We start from the raw sequence: 12,890 nt of genomic DNA, 5'->3' as shown, positions 1-12,890 counted from the left end.
TAATACCATTCTGAACCCTCAAACACAGAGAAGCTGCTCAAAGAAGTAAGAAATGTCATACAATGAAGTTTTGAGACTCCTGAGACTGAAATTCTGTAGTGTTCAAAGAATTAGATTCAATATATATACTTCTAACAGTATGACTTAGTAAAAAAATTGTATTTTCAGAAGCAAAATTATTTAATACACTTGTCTTTAATGTTATTCTACTTGTCATTTAAGAATAATAAAGGCATTGCTCCCCTAAAGCACACATTTATACTATCTCCTCATTATCACAACTGGATAATGAAACAGTATCTAAAAATGAAACCATATAATCTCTAAATTTCAGCCCTCCTTTAGCAGAAAATCCAAATTAGGAGCTTTTCTTTTAAAGGATTTACAGAAGCAACTAAAATACCAATATTTGTGGTGCAAACTTGCATCTTTGTTCTGCTGTCTCTTGATCACTCTTTTTGAATTTGCTATAAAAGCTAAATAAGGTCTCAGGGGCACTGTGCTACTAAACAAAGGTCTCTTCTAGCCCATTGTGATGGAAGTAAATGTACTCAGGAGGGAGATGTACTGAGAGGCTAAAATGTCTTCCCCAATATTCCCTTATTTTTGCATGGAAGTCTTTACTCTACTTCACAAATTCATTTGCACCAAGTCATACACTTGCCCCTCCTGCTTCTAGTCTTATCTCTTTCTCAGATATATAGCCACATGAATGTAATGAACTGGAGTAAATGGTTTTTGGCAGACTTTGCTAAGATATTTCAACACTTACATGATTCTTTTTATATATGTATTGAAAATAACTCTTTTCTAATACTTAGTCTTTTTGGAACTGAGACAGCTATTTCAAGAGGATATGTCCACAGTTGTATCTCAGCCCTATTATGATTTAATAACAATCCAGTTCTGCTCTCCCTGTGCTTTCCTGACTGCTACTGTTAATAATAACAAAGTTTTAATATTTCCTCAACTTCAGCTTCACTACCACATGGTCTTAAATTGCAGACATGCTTGTAATACATCTCACTGTAAAGGATCACAGCTTTCACTGAGTGGGAAAAGAAAAACAAAGCAAAACCTAACCAAAACCTGAACTGTATAATCTATTTCCTCCTCAGTTTTGAAAACAAATAAATAATTTAAACTTTTAAAATATCAAAAATATTGCAAAAACAAAAAGTCAAGACTGTTGCATTGAGCTGACAAGTCTACTACACACCCTCATATATGTCACTTGACATTTGGCATTAGAGATTTTAATAAACATAGGCTAGTGGGTACCACTTCTGTTGGACACTAAGAAAAGCTTGTTCATGCATATTTAAAAGAATAAATAACAATAAAAATAAAATTAAAGTAACTTTTCATCCAACAGAAAAATGAAAACTGTTTCAGAGTTACTGATTTAATCCTGGGCTCCACATAATACTAAAGAACAACTGCATTTTCAGCTCAGTTTTCTATCTCCAAAACCCTAGAAGTTTATGGTACATCTGAATATGTTTAAGTACTTTTTACAGAAAAGCCCTGGTAAACTAAAGACATCCTAAGATCACTTATGAGATGTATATAACAGAACAGAGATTCTCAAGTTTCTGTAGTAGTTTGCAAAGCTTTTTGTAACAGGATTCTCTTTGCTTTTTGCAAAATTGTAATGCTTCTGTCATTCCTGCTGTTCCATTTTTGTATGCCTGGTTAGTTCTTCAGAGTTTTCCTAAAATTTATGCATTTTGTTAGAGCAGAGCAGCATCTAACCACAGGAAGTAAATTGAGATATTTTACGTATTTGTTACATAATACTATGCTTTATTACAAATCTTACTTCAGAAGCAAACCCCTTCAACCAACTACAGCCATTTAAGATAAATGGGAGACACAGAGATGGTATACAGATTACACATGAAGGTTCAACATCAGGTCAGGAGTGACTGAGCAAAATAAAAATGCCATGGCATTTGATGGTGTGCACAAAGTAATCTGGTGGTGTCAGTCCAGTCTTCAATGGACTTTGTTCATTAGAAAGGAAAAACAAACACCATCACATAGCATTAATTGGCACCCCTGTTGTCACTGTCAGTGGCTAGGCCAAGGTTATAACAGCCTTGGGAAAAGGGTCCTTCAAGGTCACCCTTGCGGCACCACAGGGAAACAGCATGGGAGAGAGAGAGCTCCAGTGTCATGGGCAGTGCAGCTCCCTGACCTCCACTGTGTCTGCACCAAACAACATCAGCCTGACAAGGCCATTGCACACCACCCACCCCACCCATGCAAATATCTGCATGGCACGAATCCCTTCAGGAACAGATCCTAAACCTCTGCAGAGTACAAAAGAGGTATCAATCTGGCACCTTTTTCAGTTAAAGAATATAGTATGTGTGAAGGCACTTAAGAGCAAAATGCCCAAGAAAGTTCCAATTTAACTGACACAAAATTTTGTTGTACAAAAGGCTTCTGCATAATGTACAAGATGCTGACCATACCTGCAACAGAAGGGGAACTATCATCTGTCACATCGGTAGAAACCATCATGCAGAACAAAGCAAATTAAACAACATAACTCAGTATACTTTCTTGGTTTTCTTGTATATGAATAGCTGCTAAATGCCGCTAAAGAAAGCATTAATGAGTGTGTGTAGATATGGAGTACTCTGGTATGGAGATTTGTCTTCAATCTGCCTTTCTAGTGACTCTAATGAATTATGTGGAAGGATCATATTCCAAGTTCACCCATTACACCTCAATAGTTCAACACCTCTTGTTCTATTGAGTCTGCCAGTATGCCTGTTACAGAAGCAGGTCACAAAATTAACAACCACAAAGACCAGAAGAATATGAAATGTACTGAGAAGTAGCCAGTAATCAGAGAGCAGTGGAGATGGGAGTTTAAATTAATGAAACACAAAAGATCTAACAACGTTAATTGCAATAAAACCACAAACCAATAAACACAGACTGTGACAAGAAGTTAGCTCTAAGAGAAAAAATCTGATACACAAACAGGATTGGAACATGGCATATTATTTTCACTTTTAAATCGTCATTATAAACTAAAAATTATGTAGATATTAAAGTTTGTATACTTACATTATTTTGTGCATATATCTCCTACTGTAAATGTTTTGCTGAATTCACATAATAGGAAAATAACATCCCTTAATTTTTAAGAGACTGACCAATACATAAAATGTATCAAAATACCACTTTTACCCTCAAAAAATATGAAACATTTCTATACACATATCTAAAATCCAAAGCCATTTCAGTTAATTTCCTGAGCAGCATGCAAAATATTGTTTAATGCTCCTTAAAATATCAAGGCACATACAAAAATAGCCTTAATCCTTAAGTAAAATGTTACTCCTAAACAACTCATATTATTCCTGACAGTAAACTAAGAGTTCATCCTTTGTCTTGGTTCCACAGTGAAATGTATAAAAAATGCTATTTTGGACATTATGAAAAATCACAATATACATTTAATAGCATTTGTTTCCTGGAATTGTTTTATACTGCTGCTCATTTGTGCCCAAAAGACAATACAGGTTAAGACTGGCTCAAAATCAGATGCATTCCTAAACATTTCAGTAATAGCATAAATACTCTGAGACATATACTCTCCTCTAGCTCAACTGATCCTGTGAGAGGATGAAATAGATGTTAACGGATGACAGCTTGGCATTCTGCCTGTTTTATGCTTAGGACTTACAGAAAATTCCAGGAGGGATGTGGGAAATCAAGAGACTTCATATAAATGTACCTCCTACACTTTCCATGTAGTTTTCTGAAAACTGAGATCTTTTTGGTCATGGAGACTTCTGCAATTGCTGTAATAAACTCTGTGGGGCTGCTATAGACAGAAAAGTTAGTCAAGGGCATATACTGAAAAATCACCCTGGTCTTGGAGAAATGGAGAGCATTGCAAGAGCATTTTCCATTTCTCTTTTTCTTCTGAGCATGGAAAGAAAATCTGAAGATGTTTTTTCTGTCTTACAAAAAAATTTTATGCTGCAATCAGAAGGGACACTATTTCTTTATTGCCATATATTTTCAGCATCCCCAAAAGCTAAAATTTAGGTAACAAATCTATGGTTTTCTTTTTAAAAATAACAACAAAAAACCAGCCAAACCAAACATCAAAAACCACCAAAACCCCCAAAAAATGCTAATCAAACAATCCCTCCCCTCAAACAAGTAACAACAACAAACCTACCAAAAACCCCCAACACCCCACCCCCAAAAAGTCCACAAAAACAAACCAAACAAACAAACCCAACAAACAAATGGAAAGATACCAGGATATTTGTTTACCAGACAGGAGAAAGAGCAGGTGCTGGCAAGCAAGAAGCAATAGGGAAGCAGAGAATCAACTCTCAAGCACCTCATCTATTTCCAAGACTACAAGCATAATCTCATAGAGGTACCTCATGGAGATATAACCTGGCCAAGATTTAACTAACTGCTTATTTCTTTGTAGCAGCATATCCCAAGCAAAGCAAAACAAAATAAACAAAAGGTTAGAAGGAACAAAATACTCTCTGTAACACACAGAGATGTATGATGTGTAATTTAGGGAACCAATTATACATTTTCTAACAAGTGAATGAATTTCAGTCACAAATACCTTCCTGAGTGTACAACTTTTCAACAAACATGACTGAAAAAAAATCAGAAAAAGGTGATCAGAAAAAATAATAGAAAGATAGGGGAAAAATATAACCAAACCTAATCTGGTTTGATCCAGAGTTTAAAAAGATCCTTTTTTGACATGTTTTGCAAATGACATTTCAATTTCACAAATAAGTAACTTGGCTGAAATGCAGTGAATGCCAAGCTTGTACAGACAGCTTACATAACTGTATATGTGATGCCCCAACTTGCAGCATTCCTGAGTAGCGGAGCTCTGGATATACACATTGAAATAAATGGATGTCTAATGTTAGCATTTAGCTGAATACCAAACAGTTTGAAGTCCCATTACAAAAAATTTACATGCAACACCAAGGAACACATTCATATTGTATTTTGTTCTTTTCTTTATTTTTCTTCTCTTTTTCTGTTACTTACACTTCTCTCTTTCTCATTTCCAATAGCAGGCCCATTGTAGTTAACTCCACCTGCAATGAGTGGAAATTGAGAAGTCCAGCACTTTGTAGTACAGGACTGTTCACATCAAAACCCCCTTCCATCACCTCACTCTTCTCTTTTATATTGTTCTTTTCCTTTATATTTCTATTTACTTCTTGAACATAACTCTATTTCAAAACAGCCTTTCTATTCAGTTTGTTGCCTATACAAATTCACCATACTTTTTTACCTCCCCCTTTTCTCTTTCCCCTGATTAAATTCCCTCTTGAAAGCATACATTTCTCTCCGCCAGTTTTGTGATGCATCTGATAGAATCTTTTTCTCCCTAATTCTGCTGAAGCCTGAAAATAGCTTGCTGCAAAAGGTCTTATTTAGTGTTCTGTTTTCATGGCACTTCCACTAGAGTTCTTAGGAATGCTGATTTAGAACACATCTTGGCCAATCATATCTTTAAAAATAAATATTGGAATTTTGGCAAATGCAAATCCAGGATACATGAAGAAAGTGACTTTTGCATAGGCACCTGAATTAGGATGGCACAAGTTCTCTCCCCTCTTATCCACTAAACTCAAAACTAATTAGCTATCCCATTTTCTAAAAAAACAGTGGACTGTAAATAACCAATGAGAACATACCGTACCATGATTTTTATTTAAACATCCCAACAAAGTCCGTAGGGAATTCTATTCCAAAGACATACAACTCTGCAGACAGATTTCACTCAGTTGATGCAATTTACTGTAGTATACATTTGCTTGAAACATTATCATATATAAACAATTTATCAAAAAAAAAATCTTTATTTCTCTAAATGTTACAGCGAATATTGCATGCAATACCTTTCTTTCAGTTCTTTTAATAATATATTAATTAAATTATGCCTAAATTATGGAGATTACTAGATACTTTTGAAGTTTTGCTTTTAATACTCTAACTGTTGCTACAGCACTGGTAATGCCTTTTTTCTCAACTAGGTATGAATAAGGATTTTATTTTCATAAACATGTAGAATTGTTTTATGAATTGTAGTGGAACATGATGACATTCTTCAGGCCATGGAATAATCTGTAGTTTAAATTACTCTCAATGGATGTTAATCAACCATATTTTGCCTGCACTGACATTGTTGTTTTAATCTTCCTCCTTATTCCAAGTACTCATGTGGGAGAGTAATTCATTCAAAAATTGACTATGGCTACACAGAAACTAGTATTCAAAATAAAATATATAGATTTCTGAATGAGAAAATTCTGCAAAAGTGTTGCTAATCTTTAGTTTTTTTCAATACACTGTTAATTTTAATTGCTAATGTCTCAGTATTTTAGTGGGTATGTCTAAAAAAGACATCTGGTGCAGTACTGTGTATATATTACCTATAATATATATTATACTATTGGTAATATATGTGTATATATTACCTATAGTACAATATATATTATAGGTATCCATACATTAAACACAACAGTTAAGCTGGTATTTCTTGTACCACCCTTCCATTTTCATAAGTATTCCTACATAGAGAGTGATTTGTTTAATTAAAAGGAGAAATCTGGCTAGCTGACAGACACTTCTAATAACAGCTTACATAATACACAGAAAGAAAACAGTAACAGGTTTAATATAATGTCCTAAACAACCTAAATTAATTTCTCTTTGGCCACCAGGGGAATTATTTCCAAAAGTTAAGTGTCTTTTCTTCACAAAGATGATATCAATGTATGGCATTGTGCCTTATTAATACATGTGTTCTCTAATGCCATTACGCCTCTGTGCCACTAGACTGTGCTGCATTTGTTTATATTTGTGCTGCCACTGCATTTGAGTATCTGGCCTCAATTCTTGTGCATGGTCCCTCCTTTCAGATTATTCCAGTTACTTTCAGTTCATTCTAATTAATTACCAAATACAGTTCATTGTACAAATATTGTACAAAATCCCCCAAACAATGCACACTGAAGTAAGCAATGCTTTTCATAGCCAGCTGATGCTTCATTCTTCTTCCAGACTGACAAATATGAAGGACAACAGACCACCAGTTTCACCACTCAGCCAGGACCTGAAATGTAATATTTATTTTCATTTTCCGTCTTGTTTAGAAAAGCAAAACCAGTACTGCACTGCTGACATGCACAAACGATCAAGGAAAAACATGTCAGCAGGGAAGTCTTAGGATTTCCAAAATGCACTTCTGTGGCAGGTTCTCAAATAAAAAAGCTAACTGGCAGAAATTTGCCCTTACCTAGTTAAACTAGACGTATTTTCCAAGAAGGAAAGAGAAGACAACACACATCAATGGCTCTAAACAGCACTTTTTATGAAAATATGGTTCTTAATTTTCTTAAATTCTGTTTTATACAGTTCATATATAGTAAAATTCCTAAACCGTCCTTCTCCAAAAGATCCTTATTTCCAATAAATCTTCTGGAAAAATATTTGCTGAACAGTTCTCAGTATTCTAGCTAACAGATACATGCCACCAGCTTTGGACTGAGACTAGCTTCCAAATCTCTCTGAAAGAAGTGTACACTTTCAATGTGTAATGCACACTAAATAATCTAACCTCTGAAAACTATGCAAGTACATAAAGCCTATCACTCTTTACCTCCTGTTGTAGTGGGAATAATAATTTAAGACTTGCTTATTTATAAACAAGCTGTGTCTTTACATTTTACATTTGAGGTTTATTTTAGGAGAACCATAATTTCACCCAAAACCAACAAAATGTAATATGCTATCTACTTGACAGCTCATTATTTTGACAGTAGACTGAACTTCAATTTAATTTTTTTGCCTTCTTTTGATCTGACTGTTTTTGTCCCATGAATGTCTTCATTAAAAAAAACCAAAAAAACCAACAACAAAAAAACCAACCAAACAAACAAAAAAAAACCCCAGAAAACCCCCCACAAAACAAAGGGAAGAAGCAAAAATGAAAAAACACCAACAACTGAAACCTGTAACAAATGGATTGCTTGTAAAGATGTTTTTCCTCTAAAGGATTGTTTCAGAGGGGGGGGAAATTAAATGTAATGTGAATGCATGTCTTCTTTAGAATTACTACTCTGAAGGATGACCTCACTTACCAATATCATGTATTAATGAACAAGAAATACGACTCCTAAAAAGAGTAATTTTGTTATGGAAGTAGCTTGCTTGTTCAGGAAACTTAAGTGACCATGTGTAATGAAAATAAATCAGTTAAATGAGAAATAACCTAAGGAACATCTATAAGTAGACAGACGACTTTACAGACTGATTTTGTAACAATAATCAAAACTGCCCTTTAAATTATATTGCTTTTTAACCATACTAAAATATTTATTACCCTATGGTGCAGATTCATGCATAAATACAATAAAAATATAAGTATTTTCCTAATCTTTACTTAAAGATCTTTCCAATCTTTGCTTGGCCACTATTTACTAGCAACAACACAGCAATGAGCCTAAGCATAACAATTAAACAAAGTAGTTTATTGGTAAATTGGCAGAAGAACAATATTTTTGAATACTTTTTATGTGTCAGCCTCAGCAGATAAAACATGTGGCATGTCCACAAACACTTCTTTCCAGCAAATATTTATATAGCAAAAAGCTGTATTCAAACACTGAAGAACAGCAGACAGTGACAACTGGAAGGCGATTTTACTGAAATTTCAGAGCAAGAAGATTTTTTGTAATTTGGTATGCTTTTTATGATATTGATTCCCTGTGGCCTTTATAATAATTTACAATCTTAAATCATCAAGTTTCCAAGGGACACATAACAAGCACAGCTTGCCTTATTTCTGTGAATAGTCTTATAAACCCTAACTGAGCTACACACATATACAAGGCCCACGACAACTCTTCATAAATGAGTTCGTCTGTCAAGCAAACACAATTACTTGATGCTTACTCTTTAATAAGTATGTGGTTTAAAATGGCCATGATCCAGATAAAATTAAAATGTAAAGTTACATTAAAAAAATTATTGCATTTTTGTGCATCAGTAAAAGAGTAGATCCCCCATAAAAATTGTATACATGCATTTTAATTGGCAATTCATCAAAATAATTCACAATTAAGAGCAAAGTAACAACATTTATGTCAAGCTAAATTAGCGTATATACTTGTAGCAGAGGCAGAAACAGCTGTTATGCTGTTTGCATAAACTTCCAGCAGAATGTGTCTGGCAAAGTCAAGCACGAACATTTCTGCTTCACAAAAAATAGTTCCAAGACTGAAAAAATGCAGAGGGCCAAATATCTCATTAATAGGACCACTCAAGTGAGTAAGCATTGTTCAATCAAATAAGGACCAAGCCATCACAGCTGTACTGTATTCTCAATCCTGTGCATAAATTAGAGTTTTTAATATGCTCATGAAACCAATATTAGAAACAAACAGGGAAATGGCACAATCCAAAAGGCACCTTCTGTCTGCCACCCCCAGTGACACTGTGATGTTTTATTCTCCAAGCTGCACTGCAGACTTTGCCAGACTGCATACAGAATTGGAAGAAAAAACAACACTGAACTTTTTTAAACACAGAGCACAAAGAACAACATTTTGACATCTCCAGCTAGTCTATGAAAGTCATTATGGAAAGCCCCAACTGTGCTAAATGTACAAAGCTGTTAAAATTACTGTTTAAAGAAACTGATTTTAAATTCAAATGCATCAGTTTTTTAAAATTTACACTTTGATTTAAGTTGATATAACAGGTTTATTACTAAGCTCAACAGCAAGTGATCTAAGACAGCAACTTAGAACTGTAAAACAATGTATGACCACTAACACACTACTGTTATCTCATGATTGTGTAGCAATGCTCAGACTTTATCTTTTTCAATTATTTCAGTTTTGAAAGTGGAGCAACTAATATATGTAGCAAAATTTACCATAAACATAAGACCTGTGATTTCCCTCATTAAAAGCAAAATTGACAGGGTAATGGATGAAAGGGCAGTATATGGACTACACAACACTAGTCATTATACTGCTGTACTAATAAAGCTCATTTCTATTCACCAGATGATAAGTTCAATATTTCAACCCTTTGAACAGTTTTTCTGTTTCAGGTAACCAGTGTGCACACTACCACAGACCCTGGGCCCTGGAATTGTTTAATAAAACTCAGTACTGTTGAAGGTATACCTTACCCACATGTTTTTGAGGAGACAAACGTCACTATGATATATAACCATATCTTCCATAGCACCCTAAAGACTTTCCACAAATTATCACAAGTACATTCTAAACAGGAATTACGACTTCCAGAATTCTTATCTACTCAGACAATTTTTTTCCTGACAGATTTACTCCTCAAAGGCCAAAAATAGTTTTTAACCATAAAATACCATTTAAATGACCTCTATACTGCACTGTCAAATTAGAAAAATCATACCAACTTACTGCTTGCCACTGGATTTGTAAAAGACCAACAGTGGAAGTCGGATATTTTCCATACCACAAAAGAGAAATTATTCCCAGACAGTGCACATGGTATTTTTGTATTTTTTAAATTAACTGTCACCACACTTCCATCTAAGAAAAACAAATGATAACTTAAAAAATAATTATATTATTAAAAAGACTCTTATATAACGTCTATATGCTATTAAATCATATTGTTATCAACTGATGAACTTTCATTATGTGCTCTCCTTTGATCCCCAATACTGTAGCACATTACAAGTAAAGAAAAATGGAAGATACCGTATGGAATGTAAGTATGATCCAACGCAAAGTAAAAGTATTTCTGAGGTACAAATGGGCACTCGTGCTTTCCCTTTTACTTTTGTTCATTCTAGAGGGGTGTCACTGTTTATTGACTATATACACCTGTATTTTTTTTTTTATGTGACACAGTTTATTACTGACTTATGATTTACTGACATTTATTAAATTTTACCTGGGAACACCTAACATCAGAAACTTGTGCTTTATCACATATCAAGGCATCCCAATGAAGTCAAATAACATCATTCAATTAAGGAGTTGCTAGATGCACTACACTCTAAGGACAAATTGGTTTTACAATGGTGGGGTAAGATCCTAAGTCCTTTCTTTAAATACTCAGTGCCATCAATGTATTTTGGAATATTAATGTTACACATTACAAATAGAGACATATTTACTTTTCCTGGAATAAATTGCAACATAATTTTCCTTTGAAGGTGATGAGTCTATAAAGATTCCCTGCACTCATCTACTCAAGACCTTCTAAGCGAGCCAGTGTCTTTGTATGTGTTACTTAATAAGCTCACTTAGAAATACTGCATATAGAATTTGTCTGAACACTTCTCTAATTTCCTACAAATATTTCAGTCATGCTAAGAAAATGGGATAGCTACATAACATCATGCAACATGCCTTATTGCTTATCCTGACAGCAACAATAAAAAATTACCCAGAAAACTCACTTAAATAACTTGACTTCAGGGGGCTGTGGTGCTCCTTTTTTAAAAATGTAACAAAAATGCTTTTAATAACATTTTAAACTAAAAGTATAACTATTACTTCTGTAATAAGTGGAGTACTTGGGTACTAATGTCACTTTCACAACTCAAATCGTTACAATTGCAAAATTGACTTTTGTATGTGTATGCGTAGCATGTTCTCTGTGTAAAAGTAGATATTTTGACACTTTTTTTGCCACAACTTTCCACATTTGCATAACAGCTGCATTAAAAACAGAATTGACTAACTTTTAATAGCTTTAAACTTTACAAATCATTTTAGTAATAAATAAACTAGAAGAAAAAATGTAAGTCTTCTTTTTAAGTTAAATAGCACAACCATTTTAGTTCTTTTTTTGTTCTCTTTTTCTAAAAAGTATACTGAGGTACACATACTATGTTCTTAACTCCCTCACAGGATGTTGCTAGGACTGGGACAGATGGAAGGAAGACTGTGATGAACACTCACTGTAAATTTCTTTTACACCTATGTTTGCCTCCATAAAATACTGGTATAAAAGTCATCACCTCAAAAAAAATTCCATTTTCCATTCAGAAGGAAATATCAGGACCTCAGTGTCCTGTATATTGTTCTGCTGTGATTCAGTGTGGCAACATATACTTAATGGGGTTGAAATCAAGGTTTGAAGTGAAGAAAATGATTGTTTTGGATAGAACATGACCAATGACTGTAACAACAGCTGAAAATGTTAGCTTGGCTTCCACGGAATGGGACAACTGACAGTATGTGACTGGCCAGGGCTTTGGAATTCAGCAGGCAGTAACACAGGCTGGGTATTTTCAGGAACTTTTTGGCCTCCATCTCCAGTGTGGAGCAGAAATGAACCACAGCAGCCACTACACATCCCAGGTATGTTGTGCTAACTGTACCAACTGCAGCTTGGAAGGATCCCAGTAAGCTGGGAAAGTTTGGGGGAACAGCTCACATGCTCAAGACTGAGCGCTTCCTCCTTCAAAGCAAGTGCAAATACAGCTGAAAACAACTACACTCTTACAAGAAGGCTCACAGCTCTCTAAAAGCACCAATTCATGGGAGCTCATAATCTGTGAACTGTAACACTCATTTATTTCCATTATTTGGAAAGCCACAAAGACAGATGCTCTATTAACATGTAATGCTCCTTTTTAATTGAGGTGTTGTGAAGCACTGCTCTTGCCTGCACACACCCCTGTTGTAAAACTTCACTTTACTGACTTCTTGCACATGAGTTTCAAAGAAGAAAAAAAGTTGCCTGTTTTTCTCCTCCATCCATCCCAGCCCTTTTTCCTCCCACCTGTAAACTCCCTATTGAGTAAGCATAAATTCAGTGCAAATACTAGTGTACATTCTAGGGGCAGGGCT

At 34.6% G+C, this 12,890-nt stretch overlaps 1 protein-coding gene across 2 annotated transcripts in view; it reads right to left on the bottom strand.

Annotated features, from left to right (window-relative positions):
• The window catches only part of RORB (RAR related orphan receptor B), a 131,382-nt gene that overhangs the window by 116,177 nt on the left and 2,315 nt on the right, over nt 1–12,890 (bottom strand). The gene's annotated exons all lie outside the window — the stretch shown is intronic.

This window comes from Lonchura striata, chromosome Z (assembly GCF_050655825.1).
Source record: "Lonchura striata isolate lonStrDom1 chromosome Z, ASM5065582v1, whole genome shotgun sequence".
Lineage (NCBI taxonomy): Eukaryota > Metazoa > Chordata > Aves > Passeriformes > Estrildidae > Lonchura > Lonchura striata.
The sequence above is the reverse complement of the archived record's forward strand: the minus strand, read 5'-3'. Positions and strand labels throughout refer to the sequence as shown.